Consider the following 16,046-nt stretch of genomic DNA (forward strand, 5'->3'; position numbering starts at 1 on the left):
GCAGGGGTTGCATTAGAGTTCAGAAATAAGCATTTTCAAAATGCAGACCATAAAAACAATCTGTGTTTAAAACCATTTCACCTACGTTTTATATTGAAAGTGGATGTTTATTTTTTTCTTCAACAGAGTGATCAGGGGCGTGTTTTCCTATAGTCATTCTTTATAGAAATACATTAGTTCAAAACATTCGTCAGAAAATAGCTTCATTTTCATCGTATGACAACAGAAATGCAACACTATTAGGCTAGCAGCCACATAAGTAAATTAGCTTACAATGAAAAAGCAAGGTTTCTTTTGCAAAAACTATGCATGGCCATAATATTTCTAATGTTTATCATAGAAAGAATGTAGCCAGCAACATTTCCTAATGTTTTGTTTGAAGTTAATCTTGCATTTTACTGGAGAAAAGATGCTACATACCAGCTAGAGCGCCGTCTGCTGATTGAATGCTGTGAATTCTCATCCGAGTGGAGAAGTGCAACTGAAGCACAACATTAGTCTGATGCTGAGCAAAAATTACAATAAGAAGCATATTAGATCTGTGTTTACAAAACGCAGCAAGATATTTCTTATGCATTTAAAAAAAAACATCTGCGTAAAAAAACTGAATTCTGTGTTAATGCAACCCCTGCATGGTGATGTGTCCTGAACAGGTACACAAAAGGTAGAAATAAGCAATATCCTTCTTTTGCATATTATTGTACTGAGCTCCGCCCCTAAAGAAGGCCACATACGTTTTGTCCGGACCAGACCAAATCTGAAACAATCATAGACATGCTTTGCAAGTTTGGACATTACAGTACAGTAAAGTAGAGCACACTAGAGTACAGTACCGTAGAGTTTATAGTAGTGTGCTCTACTGTACTGAGCTCTACTGTACAGTAGTGTACTTTTATTTACTGTTTGTGCTGTACTGTCCAAACTCAGATTTGGTCTGGCCAGGGCAGACTGACCAAATTTCAACTACTTTTCAACGTCCATCGACATCCGGTATTTGTCGGTGATGAGTGGACGAGGATGCTTGTTACAGTAGATGGAAACAGGGTAGGTGGCAGTAAGGGCTGGGAGAGGTGACAACTGGAGAGACAGAGAGCGAGGGAGGGATTGTCCAGACAGTTTTCACAGTCTTGCTTTGACCACCAGACGACAGAAAGACAAAATAACTGTTCTGAGCTGAATAACAGTATGCCAGTGGAAGGAAGAACAGTAGCAGGTGACCCAACTAGGGTTTGTGACTACAATTCCGTAACAGAGTTAGGAGTTTTAGTCACATAATGCAAAAACAAACTTGATATCAGTAAAAACACTAACTAATTGGTAGATCTACCATTACTTGTTACTTTGTGAACTTTCATTATCCTCCCTCACGAGGGAGAGAAATGAGAAAATATCTTACACAGATGTGTGTTTTGGTAACGGAATTACAAGGCAATGTTTCTTAAATTTACAGAAGGTAAATCATTTCTCCAAAACAAAATATAAGTTGATATTAATTAGTTAAATAATGGTTAAATAAAAATGAATTAAATAATAGTTGGCAGGGGTCTTTAACATTGTGTTTTGATGTATTTCTAATACCTTTTAAGACTTCCTGGTAGATATTGTCGAAGACCCCTTTTCCATCTATTTGAACAGAAATCAAAGCGTTTGCGTATCCCTAATTTTTAGGATGGAAAATGGTTGAAAAATGTTTATATGCCTTACTTTCTAAAAAATAGACTCAGCTTTCATTTGAAATGCTCCTATGAAGTTCACATGTTGATGCTCACGGGTCCTTTTATATGGAAATGCCCATATGCTTCCAGTTTTCAGAATAGGTGAGTGCAGGGATAGTAGTTTGTAAACAATGTAAACATTGCTATGGGGGCTTGATTGAATTCCAAGCCTTGGTCACATGGAAATTTATAAAAGCTACAGTAGAACAGTCATTAACCAATCCATCAGTCAGGTTTTGTGTCTCTGTACGCTCCACCATCTATAAAGCTCATCATATATAAAATATGCAAAATGAAGATATATGTTTTTATTCATAGGAGGATCATCTAGTACAGTACAGGCATGGCTCAAGGCTTGCTGAAGTGATGAAGTAGTAATGTTTATTTAAGAGCTGCTGACCCTCTTCCCTCCCCCACACTGACAAACAGTGGCTACATACACTTTCTTATCTTGACATGTTATGTTGTCGTCTTTCTCCCTCTTTCTTTCTCCTTGTAAACACCTTTCCACTTAACTTGATTAATCTCCTTATTTATTTTCTTCCTCTGTTACCTTGCTTTTCAGTGTCTCTCTGTCTCCTTCTCCATCAGCTCCCTCTCAGCTGAGTTAAGCAGGTCAGCAGGCTGCCGAGGAAAAAAGCAGCACCAAGGAGAGCAGCCGCTCACTGCAAACACACTCACACAGAAACATGCATTTTCTCACACACACCCACCCACCCCTCTCACACCATTCTGCATCTTCCTGGTGCATCAATAACGTTCACTAGGCTTGGGCGGTATCCAGATTGTCATACAATACATGACCAAAAGTATGTGGACGGCTGCTTGTTGAACATCTCATTCCATAATCATGGGAATTAATATGGAGTTGGTCCCCCCCTTTGCTGTCCCCCCCTTCCACTCTTCTGGGAAGGCTTTCCACTAGATGTTGGAACATTGCTGCAGGGACTTGCTTCCATTCAGCCACAAGAGCATTAGTGAGGTCGGGTACTGAATTTGGGCGATTAGGCCTGGCTCGCAGTCAGCGTTCCAATTCATCCCAGGGTGGCAGTTAGCCTAGTGGTTAGAGCATTGGGCCAGTAACTGAAAGGTTACTGGTTCAAATCCCAGACCCAACAAGGTGCAGGGGGGAAATCTGTTGATGTGCCTTTGAGAAAGGCACTTTACTCTAATTGCTCCTGTAAGTTGCTCTGGATAAGACCGTCAGCTAAAAATACAAATTCCTAAATGTGTTCGATGGGGATAAGGTCAGGCTCTGTGCAAGCCAGTCAAGTTCCACACACCGATCTCGACAAACCATTTCTGTATGGACCTCGCTTTGTGCATAGGCGCATTGTCATGCTGAAACAGGAAAGGGCCTTCCCCAAATTGTTGCTGCAAAGCTGGAAGCACAGAATCATCTAGAATGGTCATTGCATGATATAGCATTAAGACTTCACTTCACTGGAACTAAGGGGCCTAGCCCAGACCATGAAAAAACAGCCCCACACCCTTAATCCTCCTCCACCAAACTTTACAGTTGGCACTATGCATTGGGGCATTTTCCTGGCATCCGCCAAACTCGGATTCTTCCGTCGGACTGCCAGATGGTGAAGCGTGATTCATCCCTCCAGAGAACGCGTTTCCACTGCTCCAGAGTCCAATGGCAGCGAGCTTTACACCACTCCAGCCGACACCTGATATTGCGCATTGTGATTTTAGGCTTCAGTGCGGCTGCACAGCCATGGAAAACCATTTCATGAAGCTCCCGACGAACAGTTAGTATGCTGACGTTGCTTCCAGAGACAGTTTGAAACTCTGTATTCAGTGTTACAACCGAGGACAGACGATTTTTACAAACTATGCACTTCAGAACTCGGTCCCGTTCTGTGAGCTTTTGTGGCCTACCACTTCGTGGCTGAGCCGCTGTTGCTCCGAGACGTTTCCACTTCACAATAACAGCACATACAGTTGACCTGGGCAGCTCTAGCAGGGCAGAAATTTGACCAACTGACCTTTCGGAAATGTGGCATCCTTTGACGGTGCCACGTTGAAAGTCACTAAGCTCTTCAGTACAGGCCATTCTACTGCCAATGTTTGTCTATGGCGATTGCATGGTTGTGTGCTCTATTTTATACACCTGTCAGCAATGGGTGTGGCTGAAATAGCCGAATCCACTAATTTGTAGGGGTGTCCACATACTTCTGTATATATAGTGTACTTTCATACTGACCGTGTGCCATATCGGGATATTCAGTAATACCGGCACTGAACCCAAAGGACGCTGTTTTCAAACCCCACTAATAGTCTGTAATACGAAGGTTAGCAATGCTAACAAGTACAGTTGAAGTTGGAAGTTTACATACACCTTAGCCAAATATATTTACACTCAATTTTTCACAATTCCTGACATTTGAGCCAAGTAAAAAATGCCCTGTTTTAGGTCAGTTAGGATCACCACTTTATTTTAAGAATGTGAAATGTCAGAATAATAGTAGAGAGAATGATTTATTTCAGCATTTATTTCTTTCATCACATTCCCAGTGGGTCGGTAGCTTACATACACTCAATTAGTATTTGGTAGCATTGCCTTTAAATTGTTTAACTTGGGTCAAACGTTCCGTGTAGCCTTCCACAAGCTTCCCACAATCAGTTGGGTGAATTTTGGCCCATTCCTCCTGACAGAGCTGGTGTAACTGAGTCAGGTTTGTAGGCCTCCTTGCTTGAAAAACACTTTTTCAGTTCTGCCCACAAATTTTCTATAGGATTGAGGTCAGGGCTTTGTGATGGCCACTCCAATACCTTGACTTTGTTGTCCTTAAGCCATTTTGCCACAACTTTGGAAGCATGCTTGGGGTCATTGTCCATTTGGAAGACCCATTTGTGACCAAGCTTTAACTTCCTGACTGATGTCTTGAGATGTTGCTTCAATATATCCACATCATTTTCCTTCCTCGTGATGCTATCTATTTTGTGAAGTGCACCGGTCCCTCCTGCAGCAAAGCACCCCCACAACATGATGCTGCCACGCCCGTGCTTCACGGTTGGGATGGTTTTCTTCGGCTTGCAAGCCTCCCCCTTTTTCCTCCAAATATAATGATGGTAATTTCAGTTCTATTTTTGTTTCATCAGACCAGAGGACATTTCTCCAAAAAGTGCAATATTTGTCAGTTGTGCAGTTGCATATGTGCAGTTGCAAACCGTAGTCTGGCTTTTTAATTGAGGTTTTGGAACAGTGGCTTCTTCCTTGCTGAAGCAGCCTTTCAGGTTATGTCGATATAGGACTCGTTTTACTGTGGATATAAATAATTTTGTGCCTGTTTCCTCCAGCATCTTCACAAGGTCCTTTGCTGTTGTTCTGGGATTGATTTGCACTTTTCACACCAAAGTACATTAATCTCTAGGAGACAGAACGCGTTTCCTTCCTGAGTAGTATGACGGCTGCGTGGTCCCATGGTGTTTATACTTGCGTACTATTGTTTGTACAGATAAACGTGGTACCGTGAAGCATTTGGAAATTGCTCCCAAGGATGAACCAGACTTGTGGAGGTCTACAATTTGTTTTCGAAGGTCTTGGCTGATTTCTTTTGATTTTCTCATGATGTCAAGCAAAGAGGCACTGAGTTTGAAGGTAGGCCTTGAAATACATCCACAGGCACACCTCCAATTGACTCAAATTATGTCAAGTAGCCTATCAGAAGCTTCTAAAGCGATAACATAATTTTCTGGAATTTTCCAAGCTGTTTAAAGGCACAGTCAACTTAGTGTATGTAAACTTCTGACCCACTGGAATAGTGATACAATGTATTATATGTGAAATAATCCGTCTGTAAACAATTGTTGGAAAAATTACTTGTGTCATGCACAAAGTAGACGTCCTAACCGACTTGCCAAAACTATCGTTTGTTAACAAGAAATGTGTGTACAGGTTGAAAAACTAGTTTTCATGACTCCAACCTAAGTGTATGTAAACTTCCAACTTCAACTGTACATGTAAAATCCCATAGAAAATGCTAGCGAGCGCATTGCGAACATTTTGTACAGTTTCTGACCTAAACTCTACAAGTAACAAAAAATTGATAGTCACAGTTTGCTGAATGTACAATTCAAATATTAGCCAGCAAGGCTCTTGATCCAGAAGGGTATTCTCTGCTGTTACCAAGTGAATGCTTGATTTTGGAAGAAGCTAACTAGCTACTAAATAGCAAACCAAATGCACAACTGCAGAGCATTTAGCACATTTTAGCCAGTTAACTTAGTAGTTATAAGATATTTGGCAGGCAAACATTTCGTTGTGAATTCCATACTGTAATTAGATCACCTGGCACATGCTGCACAACAGTGAGTGACTCACAAGGCAGTGTCTAGTTGTTGTGTGCTTGTAAACAAACACCACATGACACGTGACTGGGGACTACCATATTCTTCATAATAACGTTCCAGGTGAAATGAAGAACGCAATGTTCTTTCTCTCCTAATGTATTGCGCAAGTTGACTAAGGTATTCATTCAAAAAACTAAATAAATAAATAGTTAACGGTATTGAAAAACCATCACGTGGCTTTTTCAGCAACATGGAAGTAGACCACAGAACCACTGACAAAGATGGTTAAACATAGCTAAACAAGCACCCTTTATGGACTGAAAGGTGTCATGCTTAGGGCCCTAGCCAGGAGGTCACATTCATTTTTCCTAGCCAGGAGGACACATGTACTGGCCCTAGTCATGGTGATGTTACACATTTTCTACAAATAAACTGATCAACATTCAAAGTGAATACTAACCTAAAAACTAACCAGCCATAATATAGCTGTTCAGTTGGGAGGGAGCTGTGCTACAGAACAACTAGCATCTGTGGTTGTCCACAAGATCCAATGATTACAGAGTCCACCTTACACTTAGAGTGATTATGGACTACTCTGGCAACAACATAAAAGTCTGGCCCTCTCAGAGTGAAAGTGAGATGTTGACTGTGATGAGTGGAGTTGCTCCCTCAAGTCTTCCATCCTGGTTAGTAGGAACCAAAGGTGTGCAGGCTTTTGTTCCAGACGAGTACTAACACATTAAAATAAAAAAAGGTTTTGGTGATATATTGATTAGTTGAGTCAGATGTGTTGGTGCTGGGCTTAAGCAAAAGCCTGCCCTTCACATTCTGTGAGTCTTCCGACCCAGGGTTGAACAACATTTCATTTCTCCAGTCCACTACCACTTTCCAGTAAAGGTAAATGGACAGACTGGAGCCCCAGACCAGCCAGGCTCAGCCCAGCAGTGACTCACCCAAAGGAGGGCACACACCCAGGGCCCTGTCCACCACACCGTCAGCTCTCCAACAGGCCCAGCACTGTTCAGAAAAGCCACTGTGCCTACCACTACACAAACAAGGACAGGGGAACATGGCGTCAGGCTTAATAAACCACTCATAACACACACACACTTAATCAACCACCCCAATGACCCCATGTACGCCCATATATAAGTGTAAATACACCTACATACTGGAAATGACCCAGGGCCTCCTCAAGAGACAACTTTCTGATATTGTGGGGGGAAGCAGTGACCTGTGGCAGGGTAGTAAGCTTTTTGGAATTTATTCAGGATTCATGAAGACAATCAACAGATCTACAACAATCCACAGTAGTAAGACTACATACAGTTCTCAAGGAGCTATAATATAAATCAAAACTGTTCATTACGGGACAAGTTTAGGATAACAACCACTAACCATTTCACCTTATATCCCTGGCTGGCAGGTCACCTGTATGATGATGGTTGATCATCATACAGGTGATGATCTCCATCCCCCAGTCAGGAACCAGGCTGAGCACTCCTCTACCTGTCAGCCAGTGGTGAAGGAGCCAGTGTAGTGTGTGTTGCCTTTCATTAGTCATTTATGAGCCATTCGAAGAACTGAGAGAAAAGTGCATTGAAGGGGACAGGAAACTAACAGGGGCAGGGCAAGAAAGTGAGAATTAGGTCCTTTCTGGAAGTTACTAATTAAAAACACTGATCTGGGGTCAGGTGTCCTATTCCTCGAACTGCACAAACACCAAACTGATCAGTAAACAGTTTGTCACCATCAAAACCCAAGACCTACACCTTCGGTACAGATGAATGATAGAGGATAGCGGACAGACAGGAAGGGAGATATGTAAATGAATGAATGACGTACAAAAGCAGCTCTGCATTTTAAGGTTAAGCTGATCCTAGATCTGTGCCTAAAGTAGGGCGCTATAAAAATCTGTTATTTTTTTTTTGCTTAAATCACACAAGGAAACAACTTTTGAGATCTGGGAAAAGTTAATTCAATTCCAGTGCACACCTCGAATGAGGCTGTTTAGCGTGTTTTTGTAGCGCACATGTGAAAAACAAATACCCACTCGATTGATGCAAATAATCATGATCTTATTCTGCCAGGTAAGCATAGGCTACTTTGTAGTTAACATTTAATTGAGAAGGTTTTTGGGAAAACCTTTCTATCTACCAGAAGACTTTTCATTAGCATCATCGCTAACGGCTACACAAAGTGGCGCGTACCGCACATACTAGAGGTCGACCGATTAATCGGCTGGATGCCGATTATGGCCGAGTACATTGCACTCCACGAGGAAACTGTGTGGCAGGCTGACCACCTGTTACGCGAGTGCAGCAAGGAGCCAAGGTAAGTTGCTAGCTAGCATTAAACTTATAAAAAACAATCAATCTTAACATAATCACTAGTTAACTACACATGGTTGATGAAATTACTAGTTTAACTAGCTTGTCCTGCGTTGCAAATAATCAATGCGGTGCCTGTTAATTTATCATCGAATCACAGCTTACTTCGCCAAACGGGTGATGATTTAATAAGCGCATTCGCGAAAAAAGCACTGTCGTTGCACCAATGTACTGAACCATGAACATCAATGCCTTTCTTAAAATCAAAACACAAGTATATATTTTTTTTACTTACATATTTAGTTAAAATAAATTCATGTTAGCAGGCAATATTAACTAGGGAAATTGTGTTAATTCTCTTGCATTCTGTGAAAGCAGAGTCAGGGTATATGCAGCAGTTTGGGCCGCCTGGCTCGTTGCAAACTGTGTGAAGACCATTTCTTCCTAACAAAGACTGTAATTAATTTGCCAGAATTTTACATTATTATGACATAACATTGCAGCAATGTAACAGCAATATTTAGACTTATGGATGCCACCTGTTCGATAAAATACGGAACGGTTCCGTATTTCACTGAAAAAATAAATGTTTTGTTTTCTAAATGATAGTTTCCGGATTTGACCATATTAATCAAATGAAATGTATTTATAAAGCCCTTCTTACATCAGCTGATATCTCAAAGTGCTGTACAGAAACCCAGCCTAAAACCCCAAACAGCAAGCAATGCAGGTGTAGAAGCACGCTGGCTAGGAAAAACTCCCTAGAAAGAAACCTAGAGAGGAACCAGGCTTAATGACCTAAGGCTTGTATTTCTGTGTGTTTATTATATTATAACTAAGTCTATGATTAGATATTTGATAGAGCAGTCTGACTGAGCGGTGGTAGGCAGCAGCAGGCTAGTAAGCATTCATTCAAACAGAACTTTCCTGCGTTTGCCAGCAGCTCTTTGCAATGCTTGAGCACAGCGCTGGTTATGACTTAAAGCCTATCAACTCCCGAGATTAGGCTGGCAATACTATAGTGCCTATAAGAACATCCAAGGATCAAAGGTATATGAAATACAAATGGTAGAGAGAGAAATAGTCCTATAATTTCTATAATAACTACAACCTAAAACTTCTTAACTGGGAATAATGAAGACTCATGTTAAAAGGAACCACCAGCTTTCATATGTTCTCATGTTCTGAGCAAGGAACTTAAACGTTAGCTTTTTTACATAGCACATATTGCACTTTTACTTTCTTCTCCAACACTTTGTTTTTGCATTATTTAAACCAAATTGAACATGTTTCATTATTTATTTGAGGCTAAATTGATAGTATTTATGTATTATATTAAGTTAAAATAAGTGTTCATTCAGTATTGTTGTAATTGTCATTATTACAAATAAATAAATATATATATATAAAAAAATTAAATAAACAAAATAAAATAAATAATTTTTAAAAATTACAACAACAAAACAATACACAAAAAAATACTAATAAATAAACGGCCGATTAATCAGAATCAGCTTTTTTGGGTCCTTCAATAATTGGTATCGGCGTTGAAAAATCATAATCGGTCGACCTCTAGCACACACACAGACGGGGAATTCTTGTTGCCTCTTCAGAAAGTTGCAGGAAATACGAATCACTATTGCATTCTGTTTATGTCTTATGATAAACTTGGGCTAATTAATTAATTTAATACATTTAGTTGACTCCCTACTAAGTTCAATAAATGATTTAAAATGGTTGGATTCAGTTTTAAAAAGGGTAGGTAGCATAAATATAACCACATGTAACATATGGATTTGCATTAGTTATTTATTCTATAAAACCAATCAGAATTCCGAATAATGCCGAAGTCATGTCGGAAAAAGATTTTTCCCGGGGGGGTGATGTAATATTGAGAACCTGGCAAGCCAGCCTATTCCCTATAATTTAAACTCCAACAGAAATACAGTAATTTCAAATTAAACCAATCATTTTTACTCATGACTTTTGGTTTTAATTACATTTTCAGCCAATTTACAAGCTAATACTGTATGAGTTTGTTACAAATCAACTTGCAAGGTTGCTAGCCAACTAGCCTGCTAACGTTAGCCCTACATGCCTTCTAACATTATGTTAGCGCTACACGAGTCTGCCAGTTGCTATTAACACCTAGCTTACAGCTACATTAAAGTAAACCAAAGTTTTAGAAATACATAACACCATCTAACCAATACATAACACCTAATTCTTATCAAAGAAGGTTAGATATATAGAGTAATCTTAGCTAAATATATAACGTTAGCTGGCTGGCTAATTAGCTATTAGCCTAGCCAACCACCACGGTTATGGTCGGCAAGCTTGAATACAGCTAAAACATAACCACAGATCAAAGCAAAGAGAGCAGAGACGTACAGATTGATGGCTGGGGACCATGGTAAACTTTTTACCGGAGTGTACAAAGCTGTCATCAAGGAAAAGGGTGGCTACTTTAGAAGAATCTCAAAAATAACATATATTTTGATTGGTTTAACATGTTTTTGGTTACTATATGATTCCATGTGTTATTTCATAGTATTGATGTCTTCTTCACTATCATTCTACAATGTAGAAAATAGTCAAAATAAAGAAAAACCCTGGAATGAGTAGGTGTGTCCAAACGCTTGACTCCGCTCAGGATGTTACAGTAACCACCAACCAACTATTCAGCGGTCTTGTCTGCAGCTGTCAATTAACCTAGAAGAGACGCACTAGTTTTTAAACAGACTGAGCATTTACACTTCAGTTACTGGTCTGTACCACAAGGCTGGGCTTTAATTCTGACTTGGTGGGTATCATCTACAACCCTCACCTCAGTTCTTAAAATATACCTTGATTCACATCTGTTCAAGAAAAAAGGTATCCTGAAAAGGAGGATATGGGTTCAATGGAAAGAGAGAAGGGGGGAGAGTGAGGAAATGTTGTGGGTTTCTTGTAGCTAGCCTGGTTGCTCCTGGCAACAGCAGGGGAGAAATTGGAACTGTGGGATTACAGTAGTGTCCTTCAGTTTTTAAGATGCTGGGCTTTCTCCAATAGCTTTCATTCAAAACTAGATGAAACAATTTATTTTTTATGGTCACGCTAATCACTGTAGTTAATACATATAATGAATCAAAGAGGAATCAACATATGTAATTATGATCGCTATGCTCACTTAAATGACTGATGACAAACGTACATGCGATGCCATTGATTGAATCCATTCCAAGCGTTCCTCCATTGCAAATTGATCTTACCATTCACTTTATGCAGATTTTACTGACTGACCTAGCATACGGAATGTCCTTTGCCTTCTCTCACATTCAACATTTTCCAGTTTCCATAACATTACCTTAGGGGTTCTGAGAGTTATAAACACAATTCTAAGAACACAAAGCTGATCAGATGTTGAATTGGCTGAAGAAGTAGAGGTTTAGTAGCCAACTCTGTGGTTACACTGTGCAGGTACCCTAGTCTTGAAACTCAAACTTCACTGAGACACGTGCCAGTCAAGCTGGGGTGGTAATGAACCAAAGGTGCAAGCAGAGACCTCATATAGTCTGTGACCAAGAGAGCATCAGTGAACGTACTGGTACACTCACCAGTGTGTCCCCCAGATTTTATCTTCAGAGGGACACTGAAGGCCCCAAAATCAGTATCCAGTGGCACCTAAAAACAACATTTTCTATAAAAACTATTCTAAGACAAGATACAGGACAACATATCTAGGCTGAGATGAGGGTGATGTTAGGGGAAACACTGCACGTGGGAAACTTGAGTACTGATGAGGTAGTGAAGTTGCTGTGCACCAGGAAATGGGTTCATTCAGAGCCAGATCAAAATCAAATGTACTTTTAGAGGACTGGAGAAGTGGGTGTGGTTGTCCTCTCAGAGAGAGATGGAGACACTGAGGGCAAAGTCACATTAGGATTGCTGGACAGGAGTAGAATAGGGAGGGGAAGGGGCGTATTGGGCAGGTTTAATATGGGACCGACAGGCTGCAGTTCAATCAACCCCGGTCCGAGTAGCGTTCCAGGCCCTACTAAAGTCCACGTGCAACCTTTCATTCTACTGTAAGCTCCCTGGTCCTGCTTCCTTCCAGTCCCTCTCTAACACACTTTTCAAGGGCTTGTGCTCAAAGGGGACTGCCTCGAAAAGCGTGGGCTATGGACTGTGCCGTCTCGGTAACAGGCAAGACACTGCTTACGCTGTATATCAAGTTTGCCACCGTGTAAACGCTGGGAGGTGGGGGCGGGGGACTGTGAACTTGTGTGCAAGTGGGTGTCCCCTGCAACCCCTCCCTAAGCTATCAAACTCAGGAGTAAATCAATAGATGAATGGGGAAGGCCCCCTCAAGTGGTCTCTCCAAAGACAAACAAGCGATATGTTGCCTCACCAGTGCCAGGTTCACCAGAAAAAGAGCATGGGAAGGGAGTGGGGGTGACAAGCCGGTACCTGGTTTAAAGTTACTAAATTCAAGTAAGAGTCCGAATTACACACAGCCACCCCCATCATCATCATGATCGCTACTAGGCTTCATGACACACACACATATTCGCCAACTTGCACCTGCAAACGCCAGCACAAACTTTTCACACATGCTCACCGGTAAACCAGTGGCATGCCCTTTGACTGGACAAAGTGCTCATGAGAGCTCTAATACATATTTGCAACATGACCGGAAAGTCATCCTTGCAGGCGAGCATCTCATCATCCCGGAATCACACTCCCACAAACACCCAGCTTGACTGACACAAAACAGCACCTCTTCACACAGTCAGTATTTTGGTGACCAGTCAACACCAACTTGTTGCACTTCACAGTCGTATCAAGGTTCAGTACAATGAAGTTAGTCAGCCAGTCCATTGTCAACAGCGTGTCACTCTGCTACCGGTACCAAAAGAAACCTCGAACAGAGCTTCTCTCTCACCCCTACAACATGAAGCTATGGTATGGAGGGATGTAATGCACACTCAAGTTGGTCTTTCAATATCTTGGCAATAGAATGTATCACAACTGTGTATTCAGCAAAGCTGTTGACAAAATAAATGGGTCCTTGTCACATGCAGTCAAATGTGCATAATATGGTTCTGAATGCTAAACCATAATAAATGACATTGACCAATTCCATGGATATCATCTATGCAACTTGGAAATACAACATTTACTGAGAATCATCCATTTTAATGCTCCAAATGTATGAGGACATGCAACACTACAAGAAAGAATCATGACTCAGTAGCTTAGAGACAATGTCAAACTGCACCCAACCTTTCACCTAAAAACTAACGAGGGAATGATTTTTCTGGTTAGGGTTAACAAACATATGATGGACGTGGATGAGGGATACATTCATTAAGATCAAAATACATCAAATTCTGATGTGTACAAATCATAACGACGTATGCATTAACGTGTAATAACGGTTTCACTTCGGTGCAGTGGTAACCATAAGAGAATGAAGCCAACATGGTAAGGATAGAGGAAAGTGAATCCATTTTGAACCGGCATTTCTACTTCAGCACCACAGCAAGGGGCTTGCTCATAATGCTACATGGAAATCAAGGGTGTCGGCACCGAGATTTATCCAGGGTATGACTTTGCGACAAAGGTTATTCAAAATATTCACCAACAAATACACAATAACAGACTGCTTTTCAGAGTCTTAGGTGGCAATTTCATCAGAAACTGCATGTCACTCCCAATTCATACGCGTGTGTGAACGTATGAAGATCCAAGGGTTGTAATGTCATCCTTCATACAGAAATCGAAATATATATATAATTATGACATTCTTTAATGTATCAGTTTTTCCTGAATCACCACCCACAGCCTTCATCTGAGATTACAATACCCTTCCACGCTGTCTTGCTGTGAATTCTAAAATGCAGTTTGCAGCAATGCAGTGGCTTTTGGACATTCTCTTTAAAATATTTGCATTAGCTAGTTAAAGGAAACACTGCAGATAAAATTAGCCAGCTAAAATTAGGCTGATTTAGAATATGGCATCCATCATTTCTCAATTTTACCACAAGTAGGAACAGTGGCTATGTGATGCATTGAAATGGGAGGATATCCCAGTCATACATCAAATCGTAATAAGTCCATGATGAGGCATGCTCATGGACAGCTTACATGGCCAACACTGCCCATACAAAATATTGAGACTACTGGGCAGGGTAACTTTTGATAATCCTACTTCATTCCTACTGAGAATGTGAATTCTAAAAGATGGAAAAGGATAGTATGAACTAGCCTCGGATACATTGTAGCTGTCTATGGCAGTTTTCCATCATGGCGAATCACAACCAACGTTGATGATCTACATTGCAAGGCATCACTACGGGGGAAATGTAGCTACTTGCTCAATTGTCCACAAAGTGTACGAATCGATAAATAATGTTACAAGCCAAATGAATGTCCTGTACAATTAACTAGAACCACAGTGATTGAAATGGCATATTGATGCTGAAGGTTGGAGGACATGGGAGGGTACGGAAGGTGCTGTTTGGATGTCAGTTTATCATCATGGTCTTCTTCAAACACATGACGACTGATGACAAAAAAAGGCATCTTCACAACAAATGAATTAAAACCCAGTGAGTGAATAAACCAAGCTTCTCTCTTACCTCAGGCGGCGGTTCGTTTCCAGCTTCCCGGAGCAGCCATTATCAGTATTCCCTCTCTCCCTCCGTCCTAGCCTCCACCACAGGTACCGGGCAGAATAAAAACCGGTAAACCAATCCCCCCCCACCCCCAAACTGTCACCCCTCTGATGGGTGAGATATCCTAATAACGAGAGGGTAGTGCCGTCTTTTGCAATAAATCCCCGTCAAAACTCGGGTCTTCAGTGAGTTTAGTCTCCAAAACGCAGTCCAGCAAGAGCGCAGGATGAAACCGGAGGTTCGGCGCGGTCCGCCTAGCGCAGCGCAAGCTAGCTAGTTAATTGAGCAGTTCACAGGTAACAGATGTGGTACCGCTTGGGTAGCATGGCGATGGCTAGGTTGTCATCCAAAATAGACATTATCTCCCCGTTGATTCTTTCGTGGCCGCTGTTTCACTTAAGAAACCATATAACGTTAGCAAACGGGTAACGTTGGGTTTATCGTAGCTGCTGAGTCTGGGAGGCTAGCTAACGTTAGCTGGCTAACTAACTAGCTAGCTTTCACTGTAACTGTTAGTACTAATATCTAACTACGTGTTGCATGTTGTGGTGAACGGGGGGTTGAGTAGTGTTTAAATAAAAAATAAACGATTAAAATAAAATTGGGGTATTTCAGTTGCACCGCTATAACTAGCGATGTGCATTCGCAAGGGACCCCCCCTCTCTGCTCGTTAATCTCGATCACACCACAGACAGCTCTAGCTATCGCTTAGACGAGGGTCTGCACGAAAAGCGCGCCCTCGACACGAAGCTCGTTCCCGCCTGTTTGAGTTGCATTCCCACTACAAAATGGCCGCTAAAATAAACCTGCGACAGTCAAACTATCTACTACCCTTGGTGTGAAATTAAACATCACATGGATAGCCTGTTCATAATCTAACGCAGTAGTAATATATTTTTATGTAACCTGCCTCGACATTTAAAAGAGGAACATTAAGTTTAAGGGTGAGTTAGCTACGGCAAGTACCAAGCCAACGTTGCTAGCTAGCCGTAACATAGTTAGCAAGCTCGTGCATGTTTCCTGAACAACAGCAAACCTTG

General features: G+C 41.2%; 1 protein-coding gene across 1 annotated transcript in view; it reads right to left on the reverse strand.

Moving 5' to 3' along the window:
- LOC106605641 (dual specificity tyrosine-phosphorylation-regulated kinase 1B) overlaps positions 1-15,703 on the reverse strand; it is a 68,193-nt gene extending 52,490 nt beyond the window's left edge. Inside the window, exon 1 of the mRNA XM_014201511.2 lies at positions 14,971-15,703. The gene's annotated coding sequence lies outside the window, so the exon portion shown is untranslated. The remainder of the gene's footprint in view (positions 1-14,970) is intronic.
- Positions 15,704-16,046: the final 343 nt, after the last annotated feature.

This window comes from Salmo salar, chromosome ssa05 (assembly GCF_905237065.1).
Source record: "Salmo salar chromosome ssa05, Ssal_v3.1, whole genome shotgun sequence".
NCBI classification, from domain to species: domain Eukaryota; kingdom Metazoa; phylum Chordata; class Actinopteri; order Salmoniformes; family Salmonidae; genus Salmo; species Salmo salar.